A 9052-nucleotide genomic window follows, 5' to 3' on the forward strand; every position below is an offset into this window, starting at 1 on the left:
CTTCAAAGTTGTTGATTTTTCTTCATAAGGAGGTACTGAATTCATGCAGGAGGCGAGCTTGGTCAAAACTTTTTTTTATCAACAAGTGATCAGAAGTGAACACCTGATTCCAGCTTGGAGCTGAACCCAGCCGCTTCGAGGTGTCAGTTTGTACCCACAAAGGGACCGCTCTGAAACCAGCGACACCGCTGGCACGGCTTCAATCACGCCCTGGTACCCTGGGACRACTATAAACATCTGAATGGTAGGATAAACATACCGTCTCTGTTATCCGGTGGTGGCTCAGCTAAGGTGGTGAAAACTTCTGGATCGTTGAGTTGAATTAAGGAAGGTTTGGCGAGCTTAATTCATGTATAATTTACGCCCCTCTTATATTGATGAATTAACWACTTCCTTTTATTAACCTTCAAGCTTCTTATAATCTTTTTGAGTGTAGAGTAGTAAGTGACTCAGGTGAAGGATACTAGCTTATTGTGACTGACTTTAACGTTTATTATTAGACTTAAGGTTTGATGATAATTRTCTCTGTCTGCCCAAATAATCTGTATTGTCATCTCTGAATCATTTAATATAGGTTATATTATGAAATTTCATTGTCTGTGCGTCATTTATTGGGTTCATGTCTTGAAAATGATAGAATTCACAACTCAGTATCTGAGACTGATTTAAAATCTATGAATTATTTCCTGAWWAATTCAGGTGGTGCCCCTTTGTTATGCTAATAATTACGAGGTATTTATGATATAGCATTGTCCATAACATCGACAAAACAGCATATCCCCACATATTTATAAAATGGTTATGAAAATCTGATTTTACACGTCCTGTGATGGACTTGCAATCTGTCCAGAGTATACCCTGCCCCTCGCACAGTGACTGGATATGGGCACCAGTGAACCCCATGACCGTGGAAGGATGAAGCGGGTATATCCTCAGTAAACCTGCAGACATAAACAAAATGTTGTTGCTCATGTAAACCCAGATTCTTTCAGTCTGAAGATGTTTTATTTGTCCAAATACTGTAATAAGACAGCTGCATTTTCTCACCCTGCACAAATACACAATAAAATAATCAGTCATTAGAAATTAGTGCCACTGTGAAACCCATAATCAACCTGTGTGTAGTTTTTCAGCATTCAATATGTGTATTTATTATTATTTAATATGTTGTGCTAGTAATTCAGACTTACAGTGAATCGATGCTCCCTCTTAAAAATCAGTTCAAAAAAGAAATGACAAAATCAGGAAAAGTTCATTCGTTTTTCCTTCTCTTAGTTGTTAAGAAGTTCTCCATTAAATCAATCATTATTGAAAATAAAATGAAAGTGTTTGACAAGATATGTTTCGAAATTCAAATTCTTCAAAACTGATTAGAAATAAAAAAGCTCAAGTCAAACTTTTATTCAGATCCATCCAGCTTGAAACGTTTAGATTTCTTGAACGGAGCTATGAGATATGTTTACAGTTTAGAGTTTGAGTGTTTTTGCCACACAATCCTGAGTCTCAGACCAGTTCTGCTGAGTGTTAGAAAACACTCAGGCACTGAGTTTTAATTCACAGAGAAACTGCATTCCATTGACTGTTGTAGCAGCTGGTACTAGGCTGAACTGTCGGGGCAATCCCCTCACTCATATTTGCATTGATGCATATCGAATATTCAAAGGTGCAGATTACCATCAAGGTATGGAGAAGATGAAAGACTGATTTTATATGAGCCAGCTTGTGCTGACTGGTCTTGTACTTCTCACCTTTAGTGGTTTGGACTACTTGTTTTGGAGAAGCTCTCTGGCACTGATACAAATATGTGTTCAAAACAATTTTCATTAGATTTGGAGATTTACAACTGTGAAGGTGAGCTCTGTTAGACGTCGCCTACACTATGATTAGCAGTCTGTGTGTGCAGAGAAACATCCTCCATAAGGAAGGAGCACAGGAGAGGAGACAAGGAAGGAGTAAAAAAACAACACCAAGTTTCCCCAAGGGTTACCGAGTTCAGTTCTGACATTAAATGTTAGGTAATCTGCAGTTTTTAAAGTGAAGCATGTTAATTAAAGTTAAAGGTGATAAAGGAGACATCAATCAGTTGAGCTCTATATTAAGTGGAACTGCAACGTTTTAGTCTGAATTCCTCCCTATTGTAACTCCACAAGCCCCACCTCATTTCTGAGGTGTGCCTTAAATCAACTCATTTTGAGACTGTCTCTTTAAATCTAAACGAGGTGCTTCTGGTTTCATTCTAGTTTAATAGAGGGATATTTATAACTGTAGTGGTGAAGAAATGTTTTTTTTTTTACAAATTAATTAAAAGATGCCAACAAGTGAAGACTTGTCCATCCAGTTTTACATGTTAGAAACAGAGTCTGACCCAGAACCAGAGTCTGACCCAGAGTCTAATCCAGAGCCAGAGGAGGATGGACCACCAGACTGTTTAATTTGTAAGTCCTGACCTTATTTGGAAGAAATTTAACAAATAATTTGATGCAATAGTTCAGAAAACGTCAAAGAAAAAAGAGAAAACTGAACAGAAATCTGACCCAAACAGAATATAGAAATCATTGCAGCACCTGGAGAGACTGGGTTAAACTTTTCTGCTCCCTGGAGACTCCAAGTACACAACAAAACCTATTTAAAGAGGACAGAACTTAACGCCAACTGTTGCTGATGTCCGCCGTCACCATTCAGCAGTGACCAACTGTTAGCAGTTGGAATCATCATCGCAGGACTTCATTATTTAAATCATGTCATTAGGTGAACAGATGGGGAGGCTAAAGTGATAAGTTAAGCAGGTCTCACTGATGGCGAACACAAAATTTGTTTCAGACCCGATCATGTATGTGTGATATGTCAGGCCACGCCCTCTAAAAATTGTACTGCATTCCTGTAGTGGAGTGGATTAGGATTACCCATGGTGAATTTGGTGCAGATTGGCTGAAATATGTGGAATTTAGAGCCAAACGTACGTCAACGGTGTGTCATCTGACTTGGCTGCACCGCCATGACCACGCCTTTCACCATGAAGTCAGCTTAATATCTGTGTTCTGACAGAGTTTGTTGGTGATTTGGTCAAGAGGGTCAGAGATGGAGCTTTCCAAGCCAAAAAGGTCACTTCCTGTTTTCATGGGGTGGGGCTTTGATGATGTCATATGACTACATGGTATGGTGGGGCATGCAACACACTGCAAAAACTGTCCACCTAACCAAGTTTTAAAATCTTATATCAGCCAAAAAGTCTTTTTGATCTTGTTTTGAGACTGATTTACTAAACAAGAACTGATGTAAGAATAATAATCTTGTTTTCAGAATGTGTAAGATTATTTGTCTTGTTAACCTGAAAATTTGACTCAAATTAAGTCGAAATTTTTGCCAGAGTAAGAAAATTTTACTTGGTAAGATTCTTGAAACTTGATTTGACTCAATTTTTTTCTTATTTCAAGAATCTTACCAAGTAAAATTTTCTTATTCCACTGGCAGATATTTTGACTTAATTTGAGTCAAATTTTCAGACTAACAAGACAAATAATCTTACACATCCTGAAAACAAGATTATTATTCTTACATCAGTTCTTGTTTAGTAAATCAGTCTCAAAACAAGATCAAAAAGACTTTTTGGCTGATATAAGATTTTAAAACTTGGTAAGATGGAGAGTTTTTGCAGTGCATGGATGACTCATACAATGTTTGTTGTATTTTAGCCTTTCCATGTGAAAGTTACAGCTGTCTGGAATTGTAACAGACGGACAGAGAGCATTTCTAAGGTCGTGTTCACACCTGCACTGTTTAGTCCGCTTTAATCAAACTCTAGATCGTTTGCCTGGAAAGTCCGGTTCGTTTGTGGAGGTGCGAACACTTAATCGAACTCTGATTTGGACTAAAAAAAGTGAACTCTGGTCCGCCTGAAAACTTAGGTCTCTGTTCGATTGAAACGAACTCTGGTGCGGTTTGATTGCATGTGTGAACGCTAAGCGGACCAGAGACCGCTCCAAAAGCAGGAAGTGGACTATAATGCAAGACATTCTGAGTAATAACAGTAATAAATTAACTTATATGGTATAAACATCTTGCTGGACGACTGTATAAGGTGGACATCATGATTGTGGAGTTGGACGCGCTCCTACTTGATGGAGCTTCCTCAGCCATCTTGTGTGCAAAACAGTATTCTCCGTGGTTCCGCCTCATCTTCCTCTTATGCTGAGCTCATTGTTGAAGACTGTTTAGCACATTTGCCGAAAACAAAATAAAAACCCTATAACCACTAACATGTAACATTACTATTGTTTGTTTACATTTTGTGAAGAAGGAAGTTGAGCTCCATGTCTTCTTCTGAGGTTTTCATGTTGATTGCTTCAGTGGTTCTTTGTGCAGCGCCCCCCCAGGTGAGGCCGGGAACAGGTTGTTTACTGGGTTTAGTTCGGTTCAGAAAGTGCAGTGTGAATTCAAACCACACTAACAGAAAATGTAAACAAAGCTTGCAGTTTTGGTCCCCAGTCGAACCGAGTCTACCGGACTATCAGGTGTGAATACGACCTAAGTCCCCCACCTTGGCAACGGGGGACAAAAATTGATTATGGGATAAATCTTGTGCCAGCAGGAATTGAATTTGAATTTCTCAGATTGAATCTGTATGTGCAGAATTTGAAATTGAATGCATTTGTTTGAAAATGAATTTCACAAAATTGAAACTGAATTTTAAGTTTTGTATCTGAATTAATTTGCTTTGAAACTGTATTTTTGTTTATTAAATTTTCAGTTTGACTACTTCCACTTTCAGTTCCATAATTCATATTTTTGTGTCACATCCTGGTCCTTCAGAAAACCAGGCAGAGTAATCAAACACAGATCCACAGATTTACGTTTCACTTTGGTGAAGTTTCCCTTCTGTATGTAACAGAGTTGATGCAATCCACTGTAAAAGTGACAAAAACAGTTATTTTATAGCAGTGATTAATTTTACCTATAGAAAATGTTACATTTACATCCCGTCATGGATTAGTCAGCAGCAGCATCTGATCAATATGTGATCCATGATGTGATGTAAATGTATCATTTTCTATAGGTAAAATTAATCACTGCAATAAAATAACTTTGTCTGTTTTTGTCACTTTCACAGTAGATTGCATCAACTCTGTTACATACAGAAGGGAAACTTCACCAAAGTGAAACATAAATCTGTGGATCTGTGTTTGATTACTCTGCCTGGTTTTCTCAAGGACCAGGATGTGACACAAAATTCTGAATTATGGAACTGAAATTGAAAGCAGTAAAACTGAATTTTTAATAAACCAAAATACAATTTCAAAGCAAATAAATTCAGATACAAAACTTTAAATTCAGTTTCAAACAATTAAATCCAGTTTCAATTGAGTAAAATTCATTTTCAAACGAATGCATTCAATTTCAAATTCTGCACATTCAGATTCAATCTGAGAAATTCAAATTCAATTCCTGCTGGCACAAGATTTAGCCCATGGTGGAAGGGTTAAGGTAAAACAAGTTTCTGCTAACAAAACCAAATTATTAAAGTGTGTTAAGTATTAAAATTAGGAAATGTATTTTTTTTTTTACAAAAATAGCTACATTGAATGATATTAACTATCAGCAGTAATGCAAAATTGTTCATATAAACTGAACTAAAGATCTTGATTCGGCACATGAGTCATCAACATCATTTTAAAGTTTGTTGTGATTGTTGGACCAGCGGTGTGATGTAAGGTTTTCAGGTCCTGCATGCAGGCCTGAGACAGAAAAAACCAGCTGCGTTTTCTGAGATAAAACAATGTTTTCATTCAGGCAGAACACGAGAGTCTGTGGCAGGTGTTTGTGCTGAGCTCAGGTTCAGAGCAGGAATTACACCAGACCGTCCAACAAAGATCAACTTTCTGTCGTCACATGATGGTTTCCTGCTAATTCTTCAAAACTGACGAGACTGTTTGTCCTCTGAAGCGGCAGATGTTTTACTGAACTCTGTTTGTTAAACAAACGGACTCTTTTCATCTGTTCCACATGAACACTTAACAAATGACAAAGTGTTTAAAGGTTTCAAAGAAAGAAGCCACGTTCTGCGTCGCTTGTGCTGATGTGTCTTCTCACTTTCATACTTGATACACTGAGTGAACAAACAGAAAGTCAGTCAGCAGAGAAGAACAATTCTCCAGAAATGTTCTGACTGCTTTCTGTGGCTGAGTTTCTAGAAGAGAGATTAGGAAAAGTAAGAAAAAGATTTTGAACTTTGGATGTGATAATCCAACAGCTGAGGCAGACTCAGTAAATGTTGGCCAACTGCTTCTTACACTCGGCCAATATTTACAGTAAAAACTCTGACACTGGCAAAGAAGTATGTTCTTGTTTATCTTGGCCCTGTGCTTATCAGCTGACCTGGAATTGTTCTGAAAATTGTATTTGTGTGTGGCCTCTCCTGAGCCTGTGGTTTGGTTTTACTATAGCTGTGAAATCTGCTGTTTGTCTTCAGCAAATGTATTCAAGCATCTGTCACTTCGTGAAACGTGACATCAGCAGGAAAACTAACAACAAAATAATCTGAATGGTAAATGTAGTGTGAGTGCTGAAACTGATATAAACCTTAAAAAGCAGAACAGAAGCTAAAACAAGCAGAAAGGTAAAATTAGCCAAAAAAAATCACCAAGAAAATAAAATGAAGCTAAAAGCTACAATCAGCTAAACTGTAGTTAAATTTTAAAATGAGAAGAAAACAAAAGCTAAAATTAGCAATACTGTGTTTAAAAGTTAATACATATTTCAGCACGTCTAACGAAGTCTATGGACCATATCTGAATGGAGTTCATTGCAGGACATTCAGTGAGCTGTAGATATATTTACAGGAGAATTCGTCCGGTGTATTTACAGGTAGGATCGTGAATACCAGAATCCACAGGCGAGTAATCCAGGTGAGGGACGAGGAAGGACCACAGAGGATGAGGACTCAGGAAGGTGAGTACACAGGTACTGTAAGTGTTAATTGAAGTCTTCAGCTTGGATTGTCAGAGGAACTCATGAGAACGGGTCGCAGGAAACACTGGAGACAAAGGAACAATATCTTCAGCACAAAAGGTGTAAGTAATACTCACAGGGCAAGAGAAGGACTCATACCAACAGAGTGCAGCTTTGTTCTGGCGTCGACCATAGGTGAGTGTTCTCCTTAATTATCCCTCTCTTGAATAGGACAATCAGCAACACCTAAGGAAGACAATTATTGCAACTGCCCAGCAGAGGGAGGTAAGAGACTGAATCCCTATAGTACCGCTGCCTCTAATGATCGTCTCTTGACAATGACAGGTGTCGTTTCTCCGGGTGGTCTTGAAAAAACTTTGTGATAAGGTCTTGATCCAAAATGAGGGATCTAAGGATCCACGAACGATCCTCGGGTTCATAACCCTCCCAATCAGTGAGGAACTGGAATCCTCTACCACGTCTTGCATCGAGGAATCGATTAACGAGGTAGGCCGGACAGCTGTCAACTATTATAGGCAGTGGATGGGAGGAGGATGGTGGGCTCAGAAGGCTGGTGAAAACTGGTTTTATCTGAGAAACATGAAATGTGGTGTGTACACACATGGAGGCGAGCAATTTTAACCTGACGGCTGTGGGTCTGATGACCTTCTTGATGGGGTAGGGACCTATGAATCTAGGGGACATCTTTCTGGACATGTCTTTTAGGTGGACGTCCCTAGTGAAAAGCCAGACGGACTGGTTTACCTGGTAAGTAGGTGCTTCCAGGTGGTGTTTGTCAGCAGATTGTTTGTTGGTGTCAGCAGTCTTGAGGAGTGCCTCTCTGGTGTCTGCCCAAACTTTTTTACACCGGTCAATATGGTCTCGAACCGAAGGAACCAGGATCTCGGTCTCGAAATTTGGAAACACAGGTGGTGTGTATCCAATGAAGGCCTCAAAGAGAGTCAGACCTGTTGCGGAGGAGGTAAGGGTATTATGTGCATATCCAACCCATAACAATTGATTAGACCAGTCAATAGGATTCTTCTCAGCGACAAATCTTAAAATAATTTCTGGCTTTTGATTGCAGCGCTCAGACTGCCCGTTGGATTGGGGTTGATACCTGGATGAGAGACTGCAGGTGGCCCCGATGGATTTGCAAAATTCCTTCCACACTTGGGAGATAAATTGCTGGCCCCTGTCAGAAACAATGTCGGAAGGCAGGCCATGTATTCTGAATACTTCCTGTAGGAGTATCTTAACAGTCTCCAATGCTGAGGGAAGCTTGGTAAGAGGGATGAAGTGTGCTGCCTTGGAGAATCGGTCCAAAACGGTGAGTACAACTGAGTTACCGTTGGATGGAGGTAATCCAGTTACAATTTTGAGAGATGTTGGACCAGGGTCGTCCAGGAGTGGGTAGTGGTTGCAGGAGTCCAGCAGGTTGTTATTTTTATTGCGTGCACAGGTAGGACATGTTTTCACAAAATCTTTAATGTCATTGTTCATGGTGGGCCACCAGAAATGTTTTTTGGAAAAGTCAATCATTCTATTGATACCTAGATGGCAGATGAAATGGTGGGAATGAATCCATTCAAGGACCTTCTTGATGGTAGCCTCAGGAACAAAAGTCTTCCCCAGGGGAGCATCCTGGGGTGGTGATTGGTTCTTCTGGGCTTCAGCAATATTTTTTTCAATGGGCTAGAACAAACTGTTAGGTTTTAGAAACTATTGTGTCAAGGTGAAACGGTAATGAGCCTCAGACAAAGTTATATGCAAATTTACAACAGTATTTATTTTTGCAGGAACGGTGGTGGAAACGGTGGTTTCAGTGAAGTTGTCTTTACAGATTGGAGTTCATCGCAGGACATTCAGTGAGCTGTAGATATATTTACAGGTGAATTTCCCCGGTGTATTTACAGGTAGGATCGTGAATACCAGAATCCACAGGTGAGTAATCCAGGTGAGGGACGAGGAAGGACCACAGAGGACAAGGACTCAGGCAGATGAGTACACAGGTAAGTGTTAATTGAAGTCTTCAGCTTGGATTGTCAGAGGAACTCATGAGAACGGGTCGCAGGAAACACTGGAGACAAAGGAACAATATCTTCAG

The sequence above is a fragment of the Austrofundulus limnaeus genome, unplaced genomic scaffold (assembly GCF_001266775.1).
Source record: "Austrofundulus limnaeus strain Quisiro unplaced genomic scaffold, Austrofundulus_limnaeus-1.0 Scaffold298, whole genome shotgun sequence".
Taxonomy (NCBI): Eukaryota; Metazoa; Chordata; class Actinopteri; order Cyprinodontiformes; family Rivulidae; genus Austrofundulus; species Austrofundulus limnaeus.